The 27,550-nt window shown below is 38.6% G+C and overlaps 1 protein-coding gene across 4 annotated transcripts in view; it reads right to left on the bottom strand.

The window, feature by feature from the left end:
• The window catches only part of FAM168A (family with sequence similarity 168 member A), a 188,537-nt gene extending 168,062 nt beyond the window's left edge, over window positions 1-20,475 (bottom strand). Inside the window, exon 1 of one of the 4 annotated variants that reach the window (XM_081278799.1) lies at window positions 20,187-20,475. The gene's annotated coding sequence lies outside the window, so the exon portion shown is untranslated. The remainder of the gene's footprint in view (window positions 1-20,186) is intronic. The other 3 variants (XM_081278798.1, XM_081278801.1, XM_081278800.1) reach the window with 3 other exon arrangements.
• Between the last annotated feature and the right edge of the window lie 7,075 nt (window positions 20,476-27,550).

Raw genomic sequence — 27,550 nt, 5'->3', positions numbered from 1 at the left:
ATGACTTGTCTAGCCTACTTCTTTCTGCATTCTCTGCTCACAGTGAAAAAAATCAAAGTCATGCAGGCCAGTTGCAATGGCACACACAAGTAATCCCAGTGACTCAGGAAGCTGAGAGAGAAGAATCACAAATTCAAGGCTAGCCTCAGCAATTTAGCAAAACCCTGTTTCAAAACTAAAAAAAAAAAAAAAAGTGGGGAGTGATGTAGCTTTAGGCGTAGAGGGCCTCTGGGTTCAATCCCCAGTACTGCAAAAAGAAGAAAGAAAAAGAAAAAAATTAAAAAGAGCTGAAGATACAGCTCAGTTGCAGAGCACTTGCCTAATACAAGCAAGGCCCTGGGTTTGAGTCCCAGTACCACAGGAAAAAAATAATGTAAAAATCAAAGCCATTACACAAACAAGATTAATTAATTGGCCATGGCTTCAGCTGCATTTTTTCTTTTTTTTTTAATTTGATTAATATTTTAAAATATGTCAATTTTTATTCTAATTTGTTATGTATGATAGCAGAATGCATTACAATTCATATTACACATATAGAGCACAATTTTTCATATCTCTGGTTGTACACTGCATTTTTTCTTTTTCTACTGTTAATATTCTAGGCTAAAAGTAAGGAAGCCTAATTAGTCTGGGTGGAAATGACATGTACACATAAAGCATTTTTGCTACATATAAAAGTACAAGAGTACTGCCCCGCAGCCCTTTGACCTGGAAAGAGGCCAGCCCCGCAGCCCCACGGCCCTCGTGGAGAGGCACTCTGCACTTGGGTTCCTTATTCACCAAAGTGTGGCTCCATAGCCCTACACCAGGGTACAGATGGGCTTGAGGTTGCTGCCACCACAAAACTACACTGTAAGGATATCACTGCTTCTATCAAGGGACAACAATAAGGACCTGGTAAGACATCACCAAGGTCCCTGTGGGCCTGGCTGCACCAGAGGTATCTCTACTAGAAATGGTAACAGTTATCCTGTTGCTGAGGTAACAGGGAGTCTTGCATGGAGTAACCTCTCTCTTGTTTCTCCCACCTCATATACATCTCAGCCAACCCCCAGCACTCCCTTCTACCATTGGAAACTGTAAACCATTTTGCAAGGCTATTGACTATATGGTAGAAGATAACCAAACTCATTATTTCTGATTATGGCAACAAAACTACAAATGTAAAATTAGATCTATGGCTGCACATTGGATACATTGAGTGCTGTAAATATTGATCTCCCCCTTAAAGGGCAGAAGCTTTAATACCTCAGACCTACACTGCAAGAGGGGAAGACACACAGACATCATGAAAAAAAAAAGGGAGGAAAGTGCCCCAAACAAATCAAGATACTACAACAATAGAATCCATAGATAGCACAGTAGATGCAATGTCAGAGAAGGAGTTCAGAATATACATAACTAAAATGATTTGGGGGTTAAAGAATGACCTAAGTGAGCAGATACAGGCAAAAATCAATCACTCCAACAAAGAGATAAAAGAACAAATACAGGCGCCCATCGTTCACACCAACAAAGAAATAAGAGAGCAAAAACAGGTAGCAAGAGATTACACTTCAAGAAAGAGATAGAGACTCTGAAAAAAGAAAAAGAAAGAAAGAAAGAAAAGAAATCCTTGAAATGAAAGAAACAATAAGCCAAATAAAAAACTCAGTAGAAAGCATCACCAACAGACTAGATCACTTGGAAGACAGGACCTTAGACAATTAAAGACAAAATATACAATCTTGAAAATAAAGTTGATCTCACAGTAAAGATGGTAAGAAACCAAGAATAGAATATCCAAGAATTATGGGATACCATCAAAAGACCAAATTTAAGATTTATTGGGTTAGAGGAAGGTTCAGAGATTCAAACCAAAGGAATGTACAATCTCTTCAATGAAATAATATCAAAAAATTTCCCAAGCATGAAGAATAAATTGGAAAATCAAATACAAGAGGCCTATACGACACCAAATGTACAAAATTACAAATCTACATCAAGACACATTATAATGAAAATGCCGAGCATATAATATAAGGATAGAATTTTAAAGGCCGCAAGAGAGAAAAATCAGATTACATATAAGGAAAGACCAATTCAGATCTCAGCAGATTTTTCAACCCAGACCCTCAAAGCCAGGAGATCCTGGAACAACATATACCAAGCTCTGAAAGACAATGGATGTCAACCAAGAATCTTATATCCAGCAAAATTAAGCTTCAGATTTGATGACGAAATAAAAACCTTCCATAATAAACAAAAGCTTAAAAGAATTTACAGCAAGAAAGCCTGCACTACAGAACATTCTTGGCAAAATATTCCACGACGAGGAAATAAAAAACAACAATGAAAATCTGCAAAAGGGAGAACTATGATAAAGGAAAAACCAACCAAGGGAGAAACCAAATCAAGTTAAATACCAAAAATAAACAAAAACGACTGGAAACACAAATCATATCTCAATAATAACCCGGAATGTTAATGGCCTAAACTCACCAATCAAAAGACATAGACTGGTAGATTGGATTAAAAAAAAGACTCAGCAATATGCTGCCTTCAAGAGACTCATCTCATAGGAAAAGATGTCCACAGACTGAAGGTGAAAGGTTGAGATAAAATCTCCCATTCACATGGTCTGAGTAAATGAGCAGGGGTTTCCATCCTCACATCAAATAAAGTAGACTTTAAGCCAAAGTTAATCAAAAGGGATAAAGATGGACATTTCATACTGCTTAGGGGAACCATACATCAATAAGACATAACAGTTATAAATACATATGCCCCAAACAATGAGCATCTACGTTCATCAACCAAACTCTTCTCAAGTTCAAGAGTCAAACAGACCACAATATAATAATTCTGGGTGACTTCAACACACCTCTTTCACCATTTGATACATATTTCAAACAAAAGCTAAATAAACTACAGAATTCAATAATACAATCAATAACTTAGACTTAACTTACATATATAGAATATATTATCCATCAAAAGCAAATACACTTTCTTCTCAGCAACACATAGGCCCTTCTCTAAAATAGACCATGTATTATGCCACAAAGCAACTCTTAGTAAATACAAAAGAGTAAAAATACTACCCTGCATTCTATCAGACCACAATGGAATGAAATTAGAAATCAATGATAAAATAAAAAATAAAAGCTACTCCAACACCTGGAGACTAAATAATATGCTACTATATGAACAACTGATTGCAAAAGATATTAAGGAGGAGATTAAAAAAAATTCAGAGGCAAACAAGAACAGTGATACAACATATTGAAATCTCTGGGACATTACAAAGGCAGTTCTAAGAGGAAAGTTCATTGCATGAAGTTCATTCCTTCAAACAAGAAAAAGTCAACAAATAAATGACCTAACATTACAGCTCAAAGCCCAAGAAAAAGTCAACAAATAAATGACCTAACATTACATCTCAAAGCCCTAGAAAAAGAATCAATCCCAAAAGCAGTAGAAGACAGACAGAAAATAGTTAAAATCAGAGCTGAGATCAATGAAACTGAAACAAAAGAAACAATTTTAAAAATTGACAAAACAGGGGCTGGGGTTGTGGCTCAGTGGTAGAGCACTCGCCTCTTACGTGTGAGACCCTGGGTTCGATCCTCAGCACCACATAAAAATTAATAAACAAAAAAGATATTTGCCCATGTATAACTAAAAAATATTTTTTTAAAATTGACAAAACAAAAAGTTGGTTCTTTGAAAAAATAAATAAAATTGGAGAGAGAAAACTCGAATTACTAACACTGTTGATGAAAAAGGAAATATCACAACAGACACTACAGAAATACAGAAAATAATTAGAAATTATTTTGAAAAATTGTACTCCAGTAAAATAGAAAATATCAAAGGCATTGACAAATTCTAGAGGCATATGATATGCCCAAACTAAATCAGGATGATATATACAATTTAAACAGATCAATTTCAAGCAATGAAATAGAAGACACCATCAGAAGCCTACTAACCAAGAAAAGCCCAGGACCAGATGGATACACAGCTGAGTTCTACAAGATCTTTAAAGAATAACTAACACCAATACTCCTCAAACTATTTCATGAAACAGAAAAAGAGGGAAACTCATTTTATGAGGCCAATATCACCCTGATTCAAAACCAGGCAAAGACACATCAAAGAAAGAAAACTTCAGACCAATATCTCTAACAAATATAAATGTAAAAATTTTCAATAAAATTCTGGCAAATTGAATACAAAAACATATCAAAAAGATGGTGCACCACAATCAAGTGGGGTTCATCCCAGGGATGCAAGGTTGGCTCAACATACAGAAATCAATAAATGTCATTCATCGTATCTATAGACTCAAAGTTAAAAATCATAAGATCACCTCAATAGATATAGAGAAAGCATGTGACAAACTATAACACCCCTTCATGTTCAAAACACTAGAAAAACTAGGGATATCAGGAACATATCTAAACATTGTAAAAGCTATCTATGCTAAGCCCCAGGTCAACATCATTCTGAACGGAGAAAAATTGAAAGCATTCCCTCTAAAAACTGAAACAAGGGGCTGGGGTTGTGGCTCAGCGGTAGAGTGCTTGCCTAGCATGTGTGAGGCCCTGGGTTCAATCTTCAACACCACATTAAAATAAAGGCATGCTGTCCATCTACAACTACAAAAAAATAAAAATAAATAAATAAATAAATAAACGGAACAAGACAGGGATGCCCTCTTTCACCACTTCTACTTAACATAGTTCTTGAAACCCTAGCCAGAGCAATTAGATAGACAAAAGAAAATTAAAGGGATATGGTAGGGGAAAAAAAAGAACTCAAATTATCACTATTTGCCGACAATATGATTCTATACCTAGAAGACCCAAAAAAATTCCACCAGAAATATTCTAGAAATAATAAATAAATTCAGAAAAGTAGCAGAATATAAAATCAACACCCATAAATCAAAGGCATTTCTGTACACCAGTGACAAATCCTCAAAAAGAGAAAATAGGAAAACCACCACATTTACAATAGCCTCAAAAAAAAAAATAAAATACTTGGGAATCAACTTAACAAAAGAGGTGAAAGACCTCTACAATGAAAACTACAAACACAAAAGAAAGAAATTAAAGAGGACCTTAGAAGATGGAAATATCTACCTTGTTCTTGGAAAGGCAGAATTAATATTGTCAAAATGACCATACTACCAAAAGCACATACAGATTCAATGCAATCCCAATCCAAATCCCAATGCCATTCCTCATACAAATAGAAAAAGCAATCATGAAATTCATCTGGAAAAATAAGAGATCCAGAATAGCCAAAGCTATCCTTAGCAAGAAGAGTGAAGCTAGCGGCATTACTATTTCACACCTTAAACTACACTACAGAGCATTAGTAAGAAAACAGCATGGTATTGGCACCAAAAGAGACTTTCAGACCAATGGTACAGAATAGAGAACACAGAGACTAACCCACATAATTACAGTTATCTCATATTAGACAAAGGCACCAAAAACATATATTGGAGAAAAGATAGCCTCTTCAACAAATGTGCTGGGAAAACTGGAATCCACATTTAACAAAATGAAATTAAACCTCTATCTCTCACCATGCACAAAACTCAACTCAAAGTAGATCAAGGACCTAGGAATTAAACCAGAGATCTTGCGCCTAATAGAAGAAAAAGTAGGCCCAAATCTCCAATATGTTGGATTAGGCCCCAACTTCCTTAATAAGACTCCTATAGCACAAGAATTAAAACCAAGAATCAATACATGGGATGGATTCAAACTAACAAGCTTCTTCTCAGCAAAAGAAATAATCAGTGAACTTAATAAGAGAGCCTACAGAATGGGAGCAAATCTTTACCACAAACACATCAGATAAAGAGCTAATCTCTAGGATACATAAAGCACTCCAAAACCTTAACACCAAAAAAAACAAATAACCCAATCAATAAATGGGCCAAGGAACAGAACAGACATTTCTCAGAAGACGATAAACAATCAATCAACAAATAAATGAAAAAATGTTCAACATCTCTAGCAATTAGAGAAATACAAATCAAAACTACTACTCTAAGATTTCATCTCACTCCAGTCAGAATGGCAGCTGTTAAGAATACAAACAACAATAAGTGTTGGAGAGGATGTGGGGGGGAAGGTACATTCATACATTGCTGGTGGGACTGCAAATTGGTGCAGCCAATCTGGAAAGCAGTATGGAGAATCCTTGGAGAACTTGGAATGGAATCATCATCTGACCCAGCTATCCCACTCTTTGTTTTATACACAAAGGACTTACAAACAACATACTACAGAGACACAGTCACATCAATGTTTATAGCAGCACAATTCACAGTAGCTAAATTGTGGAACCAACACAGATGCCCTTCAATAGATGAATGGATAGGGGAACTTAGGTATATATACACAATGGAATATTACTCAGCATTAAAAGAGAATAAAATCATGGCATTTGCAAATAAATAGATGGAGTTAAGAGACTATAATGCTAAGTGACATAGGCCAATTCCAAAAACCAAAGGCCAAATGTTTTCTTTGATATGAGAATGCCAATAATGACAATGGGGGTGGGGTAGGGGGAATGGCAGAACTTTAGATAAGACAAAAGGGAGGGAGGGGAGGGGAGGGGGCATGAGTGTAGGAAAGACAGTGGAATGAGTTAGACATCATTACCCTAAGTGCGTGTATGAAGACATGAATGGTGTGAAAATAGTTTGTGTATGTCCGACCCCTGCCACAAAAAATTGTGCTCTGTATGTGTAATATGACATGAATTGCATTCAGCCATCATAAAAAAAGTACAAGATTATCTCAAGGCAAAGCACTAAAGTACTTGTGCAATTGAGTTGCAAGCTGAACTAGCTGCATTTTTTTTCATAAAACAACATTTTTACTTGAAAGAACAACTGGCAGATAAACCATAATTGCTCAGATTTAGATGTTTGGCAGGCATTTTTTCAAAAATGAACAATGTGAGACTGTCACTTCAAGGAAAACAACTGTCAGTATTTGTTGCCAATGATAAAATTTGAGCTTTCAAGTGAAAATTAGAAGACTTGTCTAAAGAGATTGGTAGCAATATTAAGGAATGTGACTTTTTTATATTACGAAATAGGATATCAACATTTAGATGATCTGCATAACTCAGTGCCGTAGACCGAACAGTGTCTCCTCCAAATTCATATGTTGAAGCCCTGTCCCCCAACGTGATAGTATCTGGATATGGGCCTTTGGGAGAAAAATAAGGTTTAGATTATTTATAATAAGGTTTAGATGAGGTCATGGGGGGAGGGGGCACCATGATGAGATTAGCACTCTTATTAAGAAACACCAGAGAGCATGATTGTGCAAGTAATTAAGTTTGCTCATGTGTGCTCTCACTTTACCCTTTCTCCATCTGTGACCTCCATCATAGCTTTTCTCTTTCTCCCTTCTTTCTCCCAACTCCACCCCATGTGAGGACAAACCAGAAGGTAGCCATCTACAAGTCAGGAAGAGGCTGGGCACAGCCAGGCAAAGTGGCGCACAACTGTAATCCCAGCAGCTTGGGAGTCTGAGGCAGGAGGATTGCAAGTTCAAAGCCAACCTCAGCAAAAAGCAAGGTGCTAATAGGCAATTCAGTGAGACCCCATCTCTAAATAAAATACAAAATAGGGCTGGGGATATGGCTCAGTAAAGTGCCCCTGAGTTCAATCCCCAGTAGCCCCACACACCCCTGCCCAAAAAAAAGGGGCTAGGCACAGTGGCTCACACCTGTAATCTCAGAAACTCAGAGGTTAAGGCAGGAGGATCACAGATTCAAAGCCAACCTGAGCAATTTAGTAAGGTCCTACTTAATGAGAGCCTATTTCAAAATAAAAGATGAAAAGGCTGGGGATATGACTCAGTGGGTAAGCACCCCTGTATTATTCAATCCCCCATATAAAACAAAAAAGTGTGTGTGTGTGTGTGTTTGTGTGTGTGTGTGTGTGTATAAGGGAGGAAGAGAGTCCTCATCAGAAAAAGTCATACTGGCAACCTGATCATTGAGCCTCCAGAACTATGAAAAAATAAGTATCTAATGTTTAAGTCACTTGGTATTAATATTTTTTTATGGCAGCCCAAGGAAATTAATATACTTGTGAACCAATATTTTCCAAATGACCTAGGTATATTACTAACAGAATCATGTATGGGTTTAAAGATCTATTCAAAGTTCAAAACAGACCAATTTTAAAATAACCATATGTGTTATGATTGGGATATGAGGGATTCCCCCAAAAGCTCCAGTGTTAATACAGGAATGTTCAGAGGTGAAATGATTGTTATATTATGAGAGCTGTAACCTAATCAGTTTATCCTAGTTTAGATGGACTATTGGGTGGTAAGTTTGGCAGGTGAGGCACGGCAGGGAGGTGGGTCACTGAGGGCGAGTATTGGGAAGGTTCAACTTCCCTGCAGCTCCCTCCCCTTCTCTCTCTGCTTTCTGGTCACCATGAGCTGAGTAGCACTCCTTTACCAGGCCCTTCCACCATGATGTTCTGCCTCATCTTGGACCCAGAACAAGGAATTCAGCTGACCATGGACTAAACCTCTAAAACTATGAGCCAAAATAAACTTTTCCTTCACTAGTTTTTTTTTGTTGCTATTGTTTTGTTTTTGTTTTTGTTTTTTTAAATCAGGTATTTTGGTCATGATGACAAAAAGTTGACTAACAGTAGAAAAAGATCATTGATACAGTTTTAGATTCCATAAGAAATTCCAAAAGACCTTAAGAAACTGCAGTTTTCTAATTCTGGTGTAGTATCAAAGAAGAAAATCGAGCTGGGCGTGATGGTGCATGCCTATAGTCCTAGCAACTCAAGAGGCTAAGGCAGGAGAATCAAAAGTTTGAGACCAGCCTCAGCAATTTAGCAAGGCCTTAAGCAATTTATTGGGACCCTGTTTCAAAATTAGAAAGAAGGAAGGGGTGCTGGGAATATGGCTTAGTGGTTAAGCATTCCTGGGTTAAATCCCTGTGATGATGATGATGAGGAAGAAGGAGGAGGAGGAAGAGGAGGAAGAGGAAAAGGAGAAGATCCACAATTATATAAAAATGCAAATTAAACATTCCTTTCTCAAACACCTATTTACGTAGGACAGGAATTTTATATACTTTTATATATATATATATATAACATAGCAAAATAATAAACTGCAACAGATTGAATACAAAACCAGTTATGAACCCAGACAGCAAAGAGATTTGAAAAAAATGTAAAATGTTATTCTAATTTTTTTGGTTTGGGATAATATACTTGTTTTAATAAAAAAATATACATATGCTAACAGCCAGGAGTGGTGGCACATGCCTGTAATCCCAGCAGATCTCCCAGCAGATCGGGAGGCTGACACAGGAGAATTGTGAGTTCAAAGTCAGCCTCAGCAAAAGTGAGGTACTAAGCAATTCAGTGAGACACTATCTCTAAATAAAATAAAAAATAGGGTTAGGGATGTGGCTTAGTGGTCAAGTGCCCCTGAGTTCAATCCCTGGTACAAAAAAAAAAAAAGTTAACAAGTAATAATTTTATTTTTTAGTAATTTAAATATTCTGGGCTGGGATTGTAGCTCAGTGGTAGAGAACTTGCCTACCAAGTGTAAGGCACTGGGTTCAATTCTCAGCACCACATAACAAGTAAATAAATAAATTAAATAAAGGTACTGTGTCTGTCTACAACTAAAAAATATAAATAAATATTCCACACATTTCTCAGTGTTAATTTCTAATGCAATAAATATTGATAGATATTTGGGGTCCTTGGTAAGTAAAAATGTAAGGACACCTCATTTAAGAACTGTTGCTATACAACAAGTAAGAAAAACTATTCCTACAATGGTCAGAACAAAAAGCAAGTCAGAGCCGGGCAAGCTGGTGCACACCTGTAATCCCAGTGACTTGGGAGGCCAGCTTCAGCAATTTAGCGAGGCCCTAAGCAACTCAGTGAGACCCTGTTTCTAATAAAATACAAAAAGGGGAGTTGGGGTTGTGGCTCAGTGTTAGAGCGGTTGCCTTGCACACGTGAGGCACTAAGTTCGATCCTCAGCACCACATAAAATAAATTAGTAAAACAAAGGCATTGTACCCATATTCAACTAAATATTTCTTTAAAAAAATGTATATTATACACACACACACACACACACATACACACACAAAAGGGGCTAGGAATGTGGCTCAGTGGTTAAGTGCCCCTGAATTCAATTCCTGGAACCAAAAAAAAAGCAAGTTAGTCATACTTTATGAAAGTTCATAAGCAGATAAAAATCAAAAGATAGGTAACCTCAGAGGAATGGGTAAAGTTCCCTTTCTTTTTTTTTTTTTTAAAGATGGTAAACTTTTTTTTTTTTAGAGAATTTTAATATTTATTTTTTAGTATTTGGCGGACACAACATTTTTGTTTGTATGTGGTGCTGAGGATCGAACTCGGGCCGCATGCATGCCAGGCGAGCGCGCTACCACTTGAGCCACATCCCCAGCCCCAAAGTTCCCTTTCTTGATCTGGGTGCTGGTCATACTTTTTGTGTATTTTTTTTTCATGTATCATGTAAACCTCTATACAATTTCATTTTAATTTATATTTTCTATGTAAACATATAACTTTGCTATGGTTTGAATGTTGTTTCCCTTCAAAATTCATGTTCATACTTAATCCCACAACGTGGTGGTATTAAGATGTAAGGACTTTGGGGATATGATGATGTCATGAGGGTTCCATTATGATGAGTAGGATTAATTCCCTTATAAAAGAAGCTTCCTGGAGAGTGTTGCCTAGCCCTTCCAGCCCTTCCATTCCTTCCACCATGTGAGGACACAGCTTTTGTCCTCTCCAAAGGATGCAGCAACAAGTCACCATTTGGATGCAAAGAACACTGACCAGATACCAAATCTGCCAGTACCTAGATCTTAGACTTCCTAGCCTACAGAACTATGAGAAATACATTCATATTATTTCTAAACTACCCAGTCTAAGGCTTTTTTTTTTTTTTTTACAAATATCTTACATTTGAACCAAGACACCTATACACATGCCTACTTTAGCTCACCCACAGAAGTTCTGTTAGCACTGATCCAGGATATAATTGGGGCAAGTCGTAAGAAATCTTAGACAGGGATAATGAGTTCTATCTCGCACACATTGAATTTGAGATGACCAGAATGGATGTATTACAGGTAGTAGATTGTAGCTAGTGAGACCTGCAAGTATGGAGCTTAGGAGAGACCTCTGAGCTGGAGAAAGAAATTTAAGTCATCAGCATATGAGCAAGACTACTTACTCAAAGAAATAATCTAAAAGTCCAGTGAGCCAGGAAGCCAACCCCAAGAAGAAAGAACAGTTAAGATCTCTCCTTAAATATCAGTTATGATCACAGCTTCAAAAATCAGTTCCTGCTAAACATCCAACAGGAAGAGCAAAAACCATGAACTGTGTTCAATAATATAGCTAGCTCATTTGGTGGATGAAGTAAAGAAAAGAAATTCGGTAGGGAGAGGGCTTTCAGAGCTTTCCGGACGGAAGGTACAACATATGTCAAGAATAGAGTACAGGGGCTGGAGTTGTGGCTCAGTGGTAGTGCTCACCTAGTACCCATAGGGCACTAAGTTCAATCCTCAGCACCACATAAAAATAAAATAAAGATATGGTGTCTACCTAAAACTAAAAAATAAATTTTAAAAAATGTTCAAAAAAAAAAAAAGCATAGGAATATGACAGTACAATCTGATTCGGGACTAACTTATCTGATTTTATAGTAGAAACACATCCTAAAAAGCCCTAAAAGAGATACAAACTAGGGCCTACCAGCACACAAGAACAATTAAAGAAGACTGTATGTGATCATAAAATGAGCCATTCCAAACCTCATTCCCCAGAATATCTGCATATCCTTCAGGACTTACCTCAAGCACTAATTCCTCTCCCTGCTCCACAGGCAGATGCTTTGTCCATGCACCTACTGTAGTACGAATCCTATTTTGCTACAATTATGGATGATATCCCACCCCCCCACTAGACTGTAAGCTCCTTAAAAGCAGAGAATTTTATTTTTATATCTTTGACTGCCAGCACTCCCTATTGCTTACCATCTAATAATCACTCAACAGATATTTGTTGAACAGATATTTTAAACCTGTCTCGCACAAGACTACTAGCTCCTTGGCCTTAGAATGTGTTGCAGTTATAGACTTATATTCTTTATTTTGCTTTACTTATGATAGTATCAAAGTAAATTTATTCCAAATATATATTGACTGAGGGAAGATGTAGCCGAGGACAACAACGAATAACAAAACAGCAGCCTAGAAGAAAAGTTGACGCTAAACAATTCACAACTAAAATAAAAATATCAATAACAGTAAGCATTAATATTCTGAGCATCAACTACATATGTGCCAGTCACTATTCCAGGTATTTTGACCTCCTTGCCTCACTTAATTCATACATCAACCCAACAATGGAGTATATTTCCTTCTTATATATGTACTAAATAATCTTTCTCACTTGTCTCTGTAATAAGTTACAGGTAGAAAACTAAAAGGGAAATGGCTGTGTTTGTCTAAATAATTGCAAGGAAATAGTATATACCCCATTCTCTACTTCAATAAAGCCTCAACTGTTTCATTTTTAGCTAGCCAGCACAGTTAATGTGGTCCCATAAATTCACTAGGAGAAAGTCTACTAGCACTTTCTCCATTCCACTATATTCACCAAACATAAAGTTTCAAGAGAGAAACTATAAACTGGCCTTCATGGATTCCCACCTTCATTGGGAAAAAGAACCTTTCAGAGAGGCAATAAACCAAGTATGACAAACTTTTTATTTATGTTTATTTATGTTTTAGGGTGCCCTGATTTCAGTCTGGTAAACTAGGAGGGAGAAAAAATGCAACTAAGATTTATATATTCTTTTCTTTAATTTTTTTTTATTTTTTTATAGTTGTAGATGGACAGAATGCCTTTATTTTATTTATTTTTATGTGGTGCTAAGGAATGAACCCAGTGCTTCATGTATGCTAGGCAAGCGCTCTGTCACTAAGATATAGCCCCAGCCATATATGGTCTTTTATAGTTTGTTTGTTTTTTAATATTTTTTTAGTTGTAGATGGACACAATGACTTTATTTTTATTTATTTATTGTTATGTGGTGCTGAGGATGGAACCCAGGGCCTCACGCATGCAAGGCAAGGCACTGAGCCAGTCTTTTATAGTTTAAAAAGCATTTTCACATTTATTATCTCATGTGAGCTCAAATTTAGGTATGTAAACTGAAAACACAACAGATTATTAATGAATTTGATTTCAAATTTCTTGGATAAAAAATGCTTTGCATTTAGATTGCTAAACTTCTGATATATATAATAGAGGTTTCCTGTTGGTGGTACTTTGTACTTCAGATGACAAACTCTATACAATCAGGTGAGAACTAATGTACCAGGGTGCCTTTCTGCAAAAAAGAAGAGGTGTAAAAACCCTGACCAAAAGAGCCAAATAGCTTGCAAAAACATGACATGAAGCTTCAAGCTGGTATAACAACAACAACAACAAAAATCTAAAATATGCAGAATTTCTCTATTAGTGAGAAAAGTGCTTTAAATAGTGCTCTTTAAGAGCTCACAAAGCCAAGTGTGGTGGTGCATGCCTGTAATTCCAGCAACTTGGCAATAAGTTCAAGACCAGTCTCAGCAACTTAGTGAGATCCTGAGCAACTTAGTGAGACCCTATCTCAAAATAAATAGATAGATAGATAGATAGACAGACAGACAGATAGACAGGCTGGCTGGGAATGTGGCTCAGTGGTTAAGCACCCATGGATTCAATCCCCAGCATCAAAAACAATAAGAGTTCACAAGGCTGTTACTACCCCTTATTCTTATTTCCAACTCTGATCCATAGCAAAGTAATCTGGTTATCCATAAAAGCAAATTGGTTGCTTCTTGCTATCTGCTACACTACCCATATTCTTCAGCAAATGTATCCACAGATAATAGAAAATATTATTATATCTGCCTTATCCTCCAGAGCTTAGCATGTGCAAGGTCCCAGGTTTGATCCCCAGCACAGGAAGGAATGAAGGATGGATGGAGAACCAAAGACAATAACTTTGCTTCTTTGTATTTTTTTGTAATTTCCAATTTTCATCATATATATTTTAGTGGTAGAAGACAAAGTTCTTTTACAGCTAAAATACAGGAATAAAGTGTCTGCTGTGGTGGCACAACTTATAATCCCAGTTATTCAAGAGGCTAAAGATAACAAGTTTGAGGACAACCTGCACAACTCAAAAACACCTGGTCTCAAAAACAAACAAACAAAAAATTTGGTACCCCAAATAAAACCAGGGGTGCTCAGCCACTGAGCCACATCCCCAGTACTTTTATTATTATTTTTTTTTTTTTATTTTGAGATAGGGCCTCGCTAAGTTGCTGAGGCTGGCCTTGAACTTGCAATCCTCCTGCCTTATCCACCAGAGCCCAGTCACTGGAATTGGCATGCACCACTGTGCTCAGCTCAAAATAAATTTTAAAAGTGCCAGGGATGTAGCTTAGTGGAAGAGCATTTGCCTAGCGTATTCAATTCTCAATACCACCAAACAAAAAAGAAAAGAAAGAAAGAAAGAAAAAGAAAAGAAAGAAAGTCACAGAAGAACACTTATACTATGATACTATTTATAAACAGTTTCAAAAGCAGGGCAAGGAATGTCTCTTACTTAGCATGAGAGAGGCCCTGAGTTCTATTTGCAGCTGCCACAAAAAAGGAAAAAGGTTGCAAGTGAAAACTATATTGTTTACAAAGGATTGAAGGGGGGAATGCTGGGCAGTGATACTGGCCAAATTTTATTGTTATATTGTATGCATGTACAAATATGTAACAACAAATCCCATCACTATGTACAACTGTAAAAAATGTGTAGGGCTGGTGTTTTAGTTCAGCAGTAGAGCCCTTGCCTTATTATAGGTGTGAGGCACTAGGTTAAATCCTCAGCATCACATGAAAATAAATAAAATAAAGGTATTGGATCCATCTACAAAAAAAAAAAAAAAAAAAAAAAAGTTTTTTTATGTGGAAAAAAATATATATTGTTTAGATATTTAGAGATATGCACATATTTGGTAAAAGTAAGGGAATGATTCATATCAAATTCAGGAAAGTGGTTACCCCTGAGGGAGAAGAAAGGAGGAAGATTCAATTGAGCAGCACTTCCCAAGAAGCTTTAACAATACTACAAACTCTTTTTTTGTTAGGCTGGGTAATAGTACACATCTTCAACTGTAATTGTTTAAATTTTGGATTTGTATTATATATACTCTTATACATATGAATTATTTCACAATGTAAAAGGAAGATGTGGGCAGGGGAAATAGCTCAGTTGGTAGAGTGCTTGCCTTGCGTGCACACAGCCCTAGGTTCAATCCCCAGCACCACATACAAGAAAAAAAAAATCACCTAAAAGAAACATATGAAGAAGAATGAACTGTAATCCAAACTCTTTCTCTTACTGGCTGTATAATTTTAAGCAAATCATTTAATCCCTGACAGTCTTTCTTATTTTATAGAAGAGGAAATCAGCAACTCACATCTGTTTAGTACTTTCCTTGGCATTTAAAGAACTATTTAAAGGGGCTAGGACTGTAGCTCAGTGGTAGAGCGCCGGCCTCACATGTGTGAAGCAGTGGGTTCGATCCTCAGCACCACATAAAAATAAGTAAAGATATTGTATGTTTATCTACAACTAAAAAATTTTTTTTCAAAAAAAAAGAATTATTTAAAGTTTCTAGACTGGGCTGGGGATGAGGCTCAAGTGGTAGCGTGCTCGCCTGGCATGTGTACGGCCCAGGTTCAATCCTCAGCACCATATACAAAGATGTTGTGTCCACCAATAACTAAATAAATAAATAAATATTAAAAAATTTTTTCTCTTTCTCTCTTTCTCTCTTAAAAAAAAAAGCAGAAGAATGAGAAAAAAAACATTCTTAAAAAAAATAAAATAAAATAAAGTTCCTAGACTACAAATTTGCAAATAGGTAGCACAAACATGCAAACTGCAGATAAATTGTTATATCATAATAATACAAAATAATGCCTCTTTAATAAATAATAAAATACCATAATACTAAGAACTCATTGGTAGGGCACAGAACGCAATTCATCATTCTAGCCATTGCCTAGCTTTTTTTTTTATTTTTTTTTTTAATATTTATTTTTTTTTAGTTCTCGGCGGACACAACATCTTTGTTGGTATGTGGTGCTGAGGATCGAACCCAGGCCGCACGCATGCCAGGCGAGCGCGCTACCGCTTGAGCCACATCCCCAGCCCCATGCCTAGCTTTTTAATAATGGGAATTTACACGGTTTTAGTGTACATTATGCAACACTCTATGTTAAATGCTTTCTTGGATTATTTTCTCTAATCCTCAAGCAACCTTATGAGATTAGTTCTATTATGCCCACTTTAAAGATGAGTTCACTGTGCCCAAGGTCATACAGTAATAGTGATGGACAGACTTCAGAACCCACACTCAGTCACTGCACTCATTTTGCCTCACTTTTTTTCACATTAAATTCTCTCTCCCATGACACTTAAAGCTCCTTGACAACTGCTTTTTGTTCATCTTCATTTCCCCTGGAACTTAGCAGGCATCCAATAAATAAATAGTAAACAGATATTTCATATATGTGCAGTGTTTTCAAGACATAATTTCAGGACATGAACTGATTTATTCCTCTTGATACCTTTGGGAAATACAAAGCATTTTTTGTTTGTTTTGTTTTACCATATTTAAGTGTATAATTTGGGGCACTGAGTACATTCACAATGCTGAGCAACCATTACTACTAAATATGAAAGGTTTCTAATGACTTTACTGAAGTCTCTGCTTTTAAGTGGTGGATTTGAAGCCAGTTTGACTCCTAAATTCATGAGCTCTTCATTCTACCAAGGCTTCTACCAATACCTTCACCTGCTCTCCCCTTTTCACGAGAGTGTCTGGAGAGTCAAATGAAGTAAAGACGCTAAAACACTTTATTCACATTAATACTATACAGACGACTGCAGCTGTAGGGGGGAAAAATCCACCAACACATTTCTCTCAGGTGATTACTTTTCATTTTGAGCTTTCAAAAGCCAGGACTTTCAGAGAAACATCCCACCTCTAGACATTGCCTGCAGATGCACAAAAGCAAGGTCTGGACCCCATAGTAAAGTTATGAGGAGAAATGTTTGCATTAGTTAGATTACATTCTCATAGTATTACAGGTAACTGCTCAAACCTGATTTTTATTGTAATACAGAAAGCTTCCTCATTAAAAAAAAAAAAAAAAAAAAAAAAAGCCACTTTCAATTCCAAGGGTGAGTGCAACCTTCCATCATTCTGCCCATTTTGAAAACTACCAAAAAAAAAAAAAAAAAAAAAAAAAAGATTCCAATTGGTATTTTTGTGTGCTCAACTGAAAGCCAAGAAAAGTGGTTTGCTTTCAAGCTGAACTCTGAGGCTTTAACAAAAATAAAAAGAATTATTTTTATCCCATTGGTGCCAATTTTATCCTCTTTACAATTCATTTTTCCTTAGTCTGAGCTCTAATCAACATCTACTTCATGTTTAACATATTATAGTTAATGCAATTAAGTCCAGAAAACAGTTTCCCTAAAGATGTTCCCTCCTTTCACACTCCTCTCTACTTTCCATTGTCAGCATTCTGCCATGAGAATAAGCATATCTCTTTAAGTCAAATTTCTGATGAATAGATGGAGATGTTGTTTCTGTAGTTAATACAATGCATACATCACCATCATCCCCTAAAAATATAAAAATGATTCTCTATACTTCATTTATCAACATCTGATAGAATTCTGATCACCTGAATTCCTTTAGAAGAAAATTCAATCTATAGAAATAGTCCAATTATTTTAAGTCTTATCAAGCAATGTCAAAAGAGAATCAAATGAAAAACTCCATCAGTACCAAACCATCTATCTCACCAATGAATATTTATGACATTTCCATATTTCCTGTCTTCTGTTTACATAAAGCAGTGATGCCAAGACTCATCTCAGGATTATTAGCCTGCAATACAATGATGGGCCTAATTGCCTTGCAAACCAGGACACCAATAAATGGAGTCTTCAAGCAATCAATTTTAAGAGGAAAGAAAAAAAGGCCTAAGCGTTTTCTGCATACATGCATGTTGCCTGCCTAGGAAATAAATTCAGCTTCATATTTTTTAGTCTCATTCATTAGTTCTCAAGCAAGGAATGCACCCTTAACCTCAAGCTCATCAAATCTATTTAAATTCCAGTACTAGTTTTAATGCACCAGGGGGAGGAGGAAAAGGAGAAGACAGAGCCCTCATACAGAAAGATACCTATCACAACCTCCTCACATCTCCTCCCACCTTTAGTTTCAAAGTGCCCCCCAACTGGGGCTGGGGATGTGGCTCAAGCAGTAGCACGCTCGCCTGGCATGCGTGCGGCCCGGGTTCAATCCTCAGCACCACATACCAACAAAGATGTTGTGTCCGCCAAGAACTAAAAAATAAATATTAAAAAAATTCTCTCTCTCTCTCTCTCTCTCTCTCTCTCTCTCTCTCTCCTCTCTCACTCTCTCTTTAAAAAAAAAAAGTGCCCCCCAACTTCTCTTTATGATACTCGAATAATAAAAGACATCCTCCCCTCCTTAACTTTACCTTTTTGGCTGACTTCCAAAATATACTAATACAAATAAAACAAACAAAAAGATCAAACTAAAGCTTAAAATGTCCTTTAGAAGAGTCTTTAATGTACCTTCTCTGTTCCCTACAAAGTTCCCTTTAACAATCTTCCAATTACTGCCTCCCCTCAAAACGCAGCAACCAAAACTGTCCCTTTAAGTGTTCTAACCCCTAAACCTCTGGTGTCTCTTGGAGGACATCCCAATCCTTCCTCTCCAGAAAAATCCAACCGACTCCTTCCCAGTATTGCACACCTCTCCATCCTCTCTGTCCCATCCATACCAACAACCCCAGGTCTCTCACATCTTAAGTTTCCTCTCTACCACCTCACCATCCACAAACACCTCTCCAGCTCATCACAGACATTCCTTCTCCAAAACTCCCTCTGCCACCTTGGCTAAGGGACATTTTCTTTAAGATACCATCCCCCAACCTTGCTCACCACCTGCCACTATTCTTTCAGTGAATCCAGTCTAGCAGTCGCATGTGCCCTCTGCCTTCTCCCTACACAGGGAGCCACCATGCCCCCTCCAGTGAGTCCAAGATCACCCTAAATCCTATTCCACTGTCCCCACCCCCAATTTCAATCCTTGTCCTCCCATTTTGGGCCTAACTTCCAATTTATCCCCCTCCTTCCAGGTCACCATAACACTCCATCCCCCATTGAAAGTCTCACCCCTACCAGCACCTATTCCAACCTTCATCAACCATCCCAGAAAAATCTCAAATTCCACCCCCTCTGCTCTATCTTAACCATGCTAATTCCATAAGTCTCCGCAAATTCCACCATCCCCAGGTGACAAACGCCCACTTCAAGCTCAGGTCTCAATCCATGCCAAGTCCCTCACCCCCAGCTCCTACCACCCTACCACCTCCATCAAGCTTACTCCAGTCCCACCCCAAATTCCACCTTCCTGAATTAAAACACTCCCCAGGGCCCTATTCAACGGTTTACATCCCACTGTATAGAAATCATCCACCTATCTCCCACCCGGGCTCAGATCCCAAGCTGTCAACTGCTCCAGGCCAACCCCAAATCACCACCCTCATTCAGTCCCCTCCCCCATTATAAAAACCATCCCACTTCAGTCTCCTATCTCGCCCCAAGACCATCCCAAATCTTTCCCGACACCATCCCCCCCCCAACACACACACACACACACACACACACACACACACACACACACAGAGGCTCCTGTCCCAGGTCCGACTATTCCCCCATTAAAAGCCCACCTCCTTCATCCCCCCTCCAACCTGCTTGGGTCCCACCCTCACCCCACCCCCAGCCCGCGCTCGGACAAGTCTCCCCCGCCTGCCCGCCGTTCCATCGCGACCTCAGCCCCCTCCCCCAAGCCGCGAGGGGGCTCCGCAGCCCCCACTCTCATTCTCCCCAGCGCCGCCAGCCCAGGCTCCAGACCAGCGGGCCAGCGGGCCAGCGGGCCGGGGGGGTGGGGGGTCTCCTCACCGGCTAGCCTCTGCAGGCGAAAACGGCTGCGGAGGCGACAGGAGGCGATGCCCTTGTCTTCTCCGGAGGCTACAGCGGCGACGCTCTCGCTCCCTCGCCCGTGTCCAGTAAGGTGGCGGATGGCGCGCAGGGACGGGAGCCTCCTCCTCAGCTACTCGGCTCTGAATCCTCTGCAGTAGCCGCGGAGGAGCCCGACGGGTGGGGGGAGGGGACGATCGGCTGCAGGCAAGAGAGGAGGAGGCGGAGGGAGGGGGCGGGGGACCGCTGAGAAGGGCGGGGGAGGAGGAGCCGCCGCGGCGTCGCGACACGTCCCACGGACTCAGTGCGCCGGGACCACAACTCCCGGCATGCCCTGTTCCAGCCCGCACAAGGCCTTTGCTTCCCGCCGCGCGCCCGCGCTGAGGGTTCGGTGCCCTCTCCCACCACGGACAATGGAACGAGCTGTCTGTACACTGGCGCCTTTTGTAGCCTTGAAGACCACATGTCGGGAAAGCCGGCGGTTCTGCACTGCGATCCCCAGGTGGCGTAGCTCGCAAAGTCTCCAATCTACACAGACACGGGTTGCCTCCCACTGGACTACATCTCCCGGCGTGCCACACAGCCTCCCACTCTCCTCTTTCCGTACCTTTCTCAGACCCGGTACTACAGTTCCCAGGGAGTATGGTCCCTGCAAAGACTACAAGGTGCAGTTCTCGATTCTTCCTCCATGTTAAGAAAAAGAAGTGAAAGAGAGAAAAAAGGGAAGGAATATGCTGACCCACCGAGCATAGGCCTAGATGGGCTAGATCACCTGTGATTCTGTACTCTCCTTCTCGGTTGCCCCTGTCTCACGCCAGAACTAAAGCGAGCTTCCTCACTGGTATTTGCAAATTCGAGGACGATTCCACAACTTGAATTCAAATGGAAAAGGACATTTAATTACATTTACAGCTCCATTACTTTTAAGAATTTACCTTGAAAAGATAATGGAATAATTTAGAAAAGACAAGTTATTATTAGGTTGTTGATTATGGGGAAAAACGCAAATATTCGTCAATAGGCTCATTAAATGGTGATATATGTATACATACAATGCATTACTTGGCAGCCATTTAAAATGATGAAGATCTATTAATATGAAAAGCTATTCACAACTTATTCTCAAAGGGAAAAATAATTATAAGACTCTACGTTTAGACAGGTCCAGTTTATGTGATATTTAAGACAATATAAGCATAGAGAGATTACAGGAAAGAGGTTCCCCCCAAATGATTATCTGAGGAGAATGGTGTCAGATTTCAAGTTATTTAAATTTTAATGTTGGGTAAATTGTTGAAAAGGAACACATTTCTTTTTTCTTTTTCTTTTTTTTATTGGGGGGGGGGTGTTTACTGGAAATTAAACCCAGGGGTGTTTTACCACTGAACTACACCCCCAGACTATTCTCCCTCTTTTTTTTTTTTTTTTTTTTGGTACTGGGGATTGAACCTAGGAACACTTAACCGCCCAACCCTTTTATTTTTTATTTTGAAACGGGGTCTCTTAAGTTGCTGAGACTGGCTTTGAACTTGCAATCCTCCTGAGCCTCTCCAGTGCTGGGATTATAGGCATGCTCCACCGCACCCATCAGCACATATTATTTATGAAAAGTTATGAGACTGCTGGGCTCAGTGGCTTACACCTGTAATCCCAGCCACTTAGGCTGAGGCAGGAAGATCACAAATTCGAAACCAGCCTCAGCAATTTAGCAAGACCCTTTCTCAAGATTTAAAAAAATAAGAGGCTAAGCTTGTGGCTTAGCAGTAGAGCGCTTGCCTAGCTCATGCGGGGCGCTGGGTTCTATCCTCAGCACTACATAAAAATAAAAAATAAAGGTATTGTGTACAACTACAACTAAAACAAAATATTTTAAAAAGATAAAAAATAAGAAGGACTGGGGATGTGGCTCAGGGATTAAGCACCCCAGAGTTCAATCCCCGGTATCAAAATAAAGAAAAGAAAAAACTGAGACTATTTCCAAAAAAAGTAAAATTTCCAAATCCAACAACTTCTCACCTGCCTAGAAATTTTCCGTGGTTCCCCATTGCCTCAGCAGTGCTAAAGGACTGTCTGGTTTTTCTGTGAGCTCAACAGTGCCACTATTAAAACAATGGTAGTCACTTCCAATTCATAACATTAAGTTAGCAGAGAGAATTTTCTCAATTGTCAGTGTTCTCAAATGTTTGCCTTTTCTGGTCCTTCCACACCCTTTTCCTCCTTCTCTCTTACTCACTCTTCAAACTCAGGCCAAAATTCTACCTTCCCTCCAGCATATTTTTAAGGACACTTATTTTCCTTACATCTTGATTATTTGAGGTGGGGGGATAGGGGTACCAGGGATCAAATTCAGTTGCACTGAACCACTGAGCCACATCCCCAACCATATTTTGTTGTCCCCCCACCCACCCCCACCCTCGTAGTGCTGGGAATTGAATCCAGGACCTTGGGCATCAAGGCAAGCACTCTACCAACTGAGCTATATCCCCAGCCCCACTTCAGCCCTATTTTGTATTTTATTTAAAGACAGAGTCTCACTGAGTTGCTTAGTGCCTCGCTGTTGCTGAGGCTGGCTTTGAACTTGCGATCCTCCTGTCCCAGCCTCCTGAGCCACTGTTATGTGCTCCACCATACCAGGCTACATCTTCATTCTTATAGTAGTGCTTTCTGATCTGTGGGCCAGAGATTGTGAGGAGGGAAGTAAAGATGGAAGAACAGAGAGTGTCCACAAAGTTCTACCTACACAAAGCATTTTCTACAGAATGAATAAATTCGTTTTGCAGTTTTAAAAAAAAATGTTTTTTCTTCTCACACCTGTGTCTAGCTCTTCCAGAATGTAGACTATGAGGCCAGGGGGGCCGGGGGTATGTAACTAAGTGGTAGAGTGCTTGCCTTGTATGCACAAGTCTCTGGTTTTAATCCCTAGCACCAAATATGGCATATGTTATCTCTGATTTAACGTAAATAATATATTCAATTACAGTATTTTCAGCTGTATGTCATTATTCCTTGGTGTTCTGTTAAAAAAAAAAAAAAAAAAAAAAGTAGGACATTTGAGCTCCACCACCCCAGCCCACTGAAGCTCAGGAGAGCTGGGAGAAAGCCATGGTTGCTTAGCTCAGAGGATAACAGTTTACAGTCTTCTGCTGCAGCTTTTCTCTCTAGCTCCCCCAACTGCCCAGTCTGGTTATACTGCTCTTCCTCAGGACCCATGTTCCCCAAATATACCAGGCACTGTCTTTTTCAACTGCCATCTCCTTTTTCATACTAATCTCCCAGCTTTAAAAATTTCAGCCCTCTGCTCCCTTTTCTAACAACAGTGGAAAAGTTGCCTATGATATATTGTCTATGTGACAAGCCCTTCCCTCTGTCTTGTTAACCATGCCTCTTCTAAACCCTGTCTTCACTTGTTTTCCTCCTTCTTCCCCACTTTTCTAGTGACAAGAAGTGGAGGATCGGTGGGAAAAATTAGAAGAGCTCTCATCTATCCAGTCAGTTCAGCATTATCTGAGTTAGGGGAGTCAAGCAGTATAAAGAAACTTCCTGAACCAGGAATCTGGGAATCAGGTTCTAAGTTAGACCTTGCCATGAACATGATGAGGATCCTCAATCCCTTCACTTCTGAACCTCAGTTTCTATATCTGTAAAATGGAAAAAAATTATTCCCACCCTGCCATTTCATAAGGCTTTTAGGATAATTTATTTTTAAAATGGATATGCCAGGCACTGTGGCATATGCCTGTAATCCCAGCTACTGTGGAGGCTGAGGCAAGTTTGAGGCCAAGCTCAGCAACTTAGTGAGGAAGATGCTGTCTCAAAATATTTAATTTAAATTAAAGGCCTGGTGGACTGTGGTTCTGGCTCAGTGGTAGAGCACTTGTCTCGCATGCATGGGACACTGGGTTTGAGCCTCAGTACCACATAAAAAAAACTAAATAAATAAAGGTGTTGTTTCTGTCTACAACTAAAAATATTAAATAAATAAATAAATAAAGGTGTTGTGTACATCTACAACTAAAAAAAAAAGAAAAAGAAAAAGTCTTTAAATTAAAGGCCTGGGGATGTAGCTCAGTGGTAGAATATCCCTGGAATCAATCCCCTATTCAGAGAAAAAGAAAAGAAAAAAAAAAGAACCTCTGAGTATAAAAGTGTTTTGAAGAGTGTAGAGCATCACAGTCTAATTCCTTCATATAATTTGAAATTTCCAAATCACTGCCAAGTCGTGGCATATAAACTTCCTGTCTGAGAATTAAATCAACATTATCAACATTAATGAATATTTTGATGATTTAACTCTATTAGCCAATTTAATTCTTTGACAAAATTTTCTATATTTCTAATTGTACTAAGTTTAAAAAAATTTTTGGATTTTTCTACATTTTTTCTATATTGAATTTGTATCAAGATATATTCTTTTCTCTATCAATATTATAATAACGATTTTATTTATCAATTATCCTTTATTTTTTCTGATTTTTACTGATTATTATTGCTTCAGCCATTATGAAATTTCCTTGTTAATAATTATTTCCACCAAGTCTACCTTTTCCTCAAAGCAGTTGGAGCCATTGTTGATTTTATTTTGTGTCGATTATTCCTACTAAGTGGAATTTTCCCAGGGGTCAAATTTGCTGTGGTCAATGTTACCAACAAAGATGGGATTATTCAGTTTGCTTCTCCATCCATAATAAATTGTACCACATGTAGCTTTGGCCATTGTCAGTTTTATTTTGTGTTGATTATTTCTACCATATCTAATTTTCTTCTGCAATCCCCTCAAAATAAACTCAGAGTCAAAATGACAGAGTCCAAACACTGTCCTTTGCCTATTACTATCTGATTAACTTGTGCTTTGTAGTGTTTTTTTTTCCCCAGCAATGTTAATGAGCTTTTCTTTTTTTTTTTTTTAAAGAGAGAGTGAGAGAGGAGAGAGAGAGAGAGAGAGAGAGAGAGAGAGAGAGAATTTTAATATTTATTTTTTAGTTCTCGGCGAGCGCGCTACCGCTTGAGCCACATCCCCAGCCCTAATGAGCTTCTTTTCAAACCGCCTCTCAAAACATCTCTTTGGGGGCTTTGGCACATGTGTATGCTTTAAGAACTGCTCTGGGGGACTGGGGATGTGGCTCAAGCGGTAGCGCGCTCGCCTGGCATGCATGCAGCCCCAGGTTCGATCCTCAGCACCACATACAAACAAAGATGTTGTGTCCCCTGAGAACTAAAAAATGAATATTAAAAAAAATTCTCTCACTCTCTATTTAAAAAAAAAAAAACTGCTCTGGGATCACAGGAAATTGGACATTAGAGATCATGTTAGGGGGCTGGTAGAGCACTTGCCTAGCACATGTGATGCACTAGGTTCAATCCTCAGCTCCACATAAAAATAAAATAAATAAAATAAAGGTATTGTAATCATCTACAACTAAAAAATTGTTTTTTAAATCATGTTAGGAGACTGATTTTTATTAATAAGCCAAGTGCTTTGTTGATGTCTAAGATCTATTATCTATTTAAATCCTTCAAACTTGAGCTGTGCAATAGCTCTCGCCTATAATCCCAGAGGCTCAGTAGGATAAGGCAGGAAGATCACAAGTTCAAAACTAGCCTCAGCAATTTAGCAAGACTAATCAATTTAGCAAGACCCTGTCTCAAAATAAAAAACAGACTGGGCATGTGGCTTAATGGTAAATCACCTCTGGGTTCAATCCCTATTACCAAATAAAATAAAATAAAATAAATCTTTCAACCTATATTATAGGAAAGGAATTGAGACTGAGAGAGGAAGGGATTGGCTGAGTTAGAATTAGAACCAGGTCTTTGTTTAATTATCAGTGCTATTTGAATTATGATTTTCAGGTTATCTCATTTAATTTATAAATGTTATTATCTTGTTGGAAAATTAAATATAATTTTTGAGTTTAGCTAAGAGATAAAACAAGAAATTACATGAATGTAAACAAAGCACTCTCTGAGCTTATTGTTACTGCAAATGAGACAAGAAGTGTGAAAATGTTTTGTAAATGGCTCAACACTGGGCAAATGGAAGTTACTACCATTTGTGCTGAAGGCTGTTAGATAAAGCTGCTATGCCAGCTTGCCAGAATGCTGGAAAACTAATAACACGCCATTAATTCAATACATGAGTATCAAATGTGCATGCTAGCCAATATTAAAGGAATAAAATTGCATTCTACCTATCCTTTAGGACCTAATTCAGATATCAGGAAGCTTCTCCTGGCCTTGGCTAGGTTGAGTCTTCTGTAGGCTCTCACTGCCCAGATAACATCCTGTACTCACTATTTACATACTGTCCTCAAGGACAAGGCCCAAGGTGATTTGGTTGCTCTCAGTGGTCCAGAGTTCAATTTAGCTCAGGGCTTCTTGAAAAGTAAGGGTTCAGTAAGTTGTGATTAAATTAATGAATGAATCAATCAATCAATTAGCATGACAAGTCTATAGATAATATAGAGAATCCATTAGACTGCAAGGGAAAATACACATCAAATGAAGTTAAGGGCAAAAGTAAATCACAAATGAACCTGAAAAGACCCAATAATAGCAACTGAAGCTCCTAGGCGGCAGCAGCAGCAGCAGCAGCAGCAGCAGTACAAGGAAAAAACCTTAATGTCCTAGGTTCAATTCCTGCCATTTCCTAGCTGGGTGTCCTCTGTCAAGTCACTTTCCCACCTACATCTGTATTCTCTTTTGTAAAACCTTGAAGAACTTCCTGCAAATGAAAGAGTTAACTAAAGTAACAGATGTTTTGCAAGGTATGCAGAGCTGACAGAGTGAAGATTGTTACTGAAAAAAGCCAGAAAATAATTTGGAGGAAGTGGTTGGAGTTTAAGTTTAGCAGCATAAAGCTGCTCAAGGGATGGGAAATTATAGCTCAGAGGTAGACTGCTTGCCTAGCACATGTGAAGCCTGGGTTGGATCCCTCAGCACCACACACACACACACACACACACACAAAATGCTTGAGTTCATAAATTTAAAAATATGTATACGTGAATATATGTGTATATAGTTACACACACACACATAAAAATTGCACTGTTGAATTGTGTCCTCCCAAAAGATGCCCAAAACCATAGGCAGTGGCACATACCTATAATCCCAGCAACTGAGGTAGGACGATTATAAGTTCAAGGCCAGCTTGAACTTTTAATCTCAAAATTTTAAAAAATTAAAAGCACTGGTGCTGTAGCTCAGTGGTAGAACATCCCTTGGTTCAATTCCCAGTAACACACACACACACACACACACACACACACACACATACAAAGACCTCATTGGCTGTCTAATAACTGCCATAATTTTTTTCAAGAGAGAGAGAGAGAGAGAGAGAGAGA

Source organism: Spermophilus citellus, assembly GCF_964194105.1.
Source record: "Spermophilus citellus genome assembly, chromosome: 2".
NCBI classification, from domain to species: domain Eukaryota; kingdom Metazoa; phylum Chordata; class Mammalia; order Rodentia; family Sciuridae; genus Spermophilus; species Spermophilus citellus.
The sequence above is the reverse complement of the archived record's forward strand: the minus strand, read 5'-3'. Positions and strand labels throughout refer to the sequence as shown.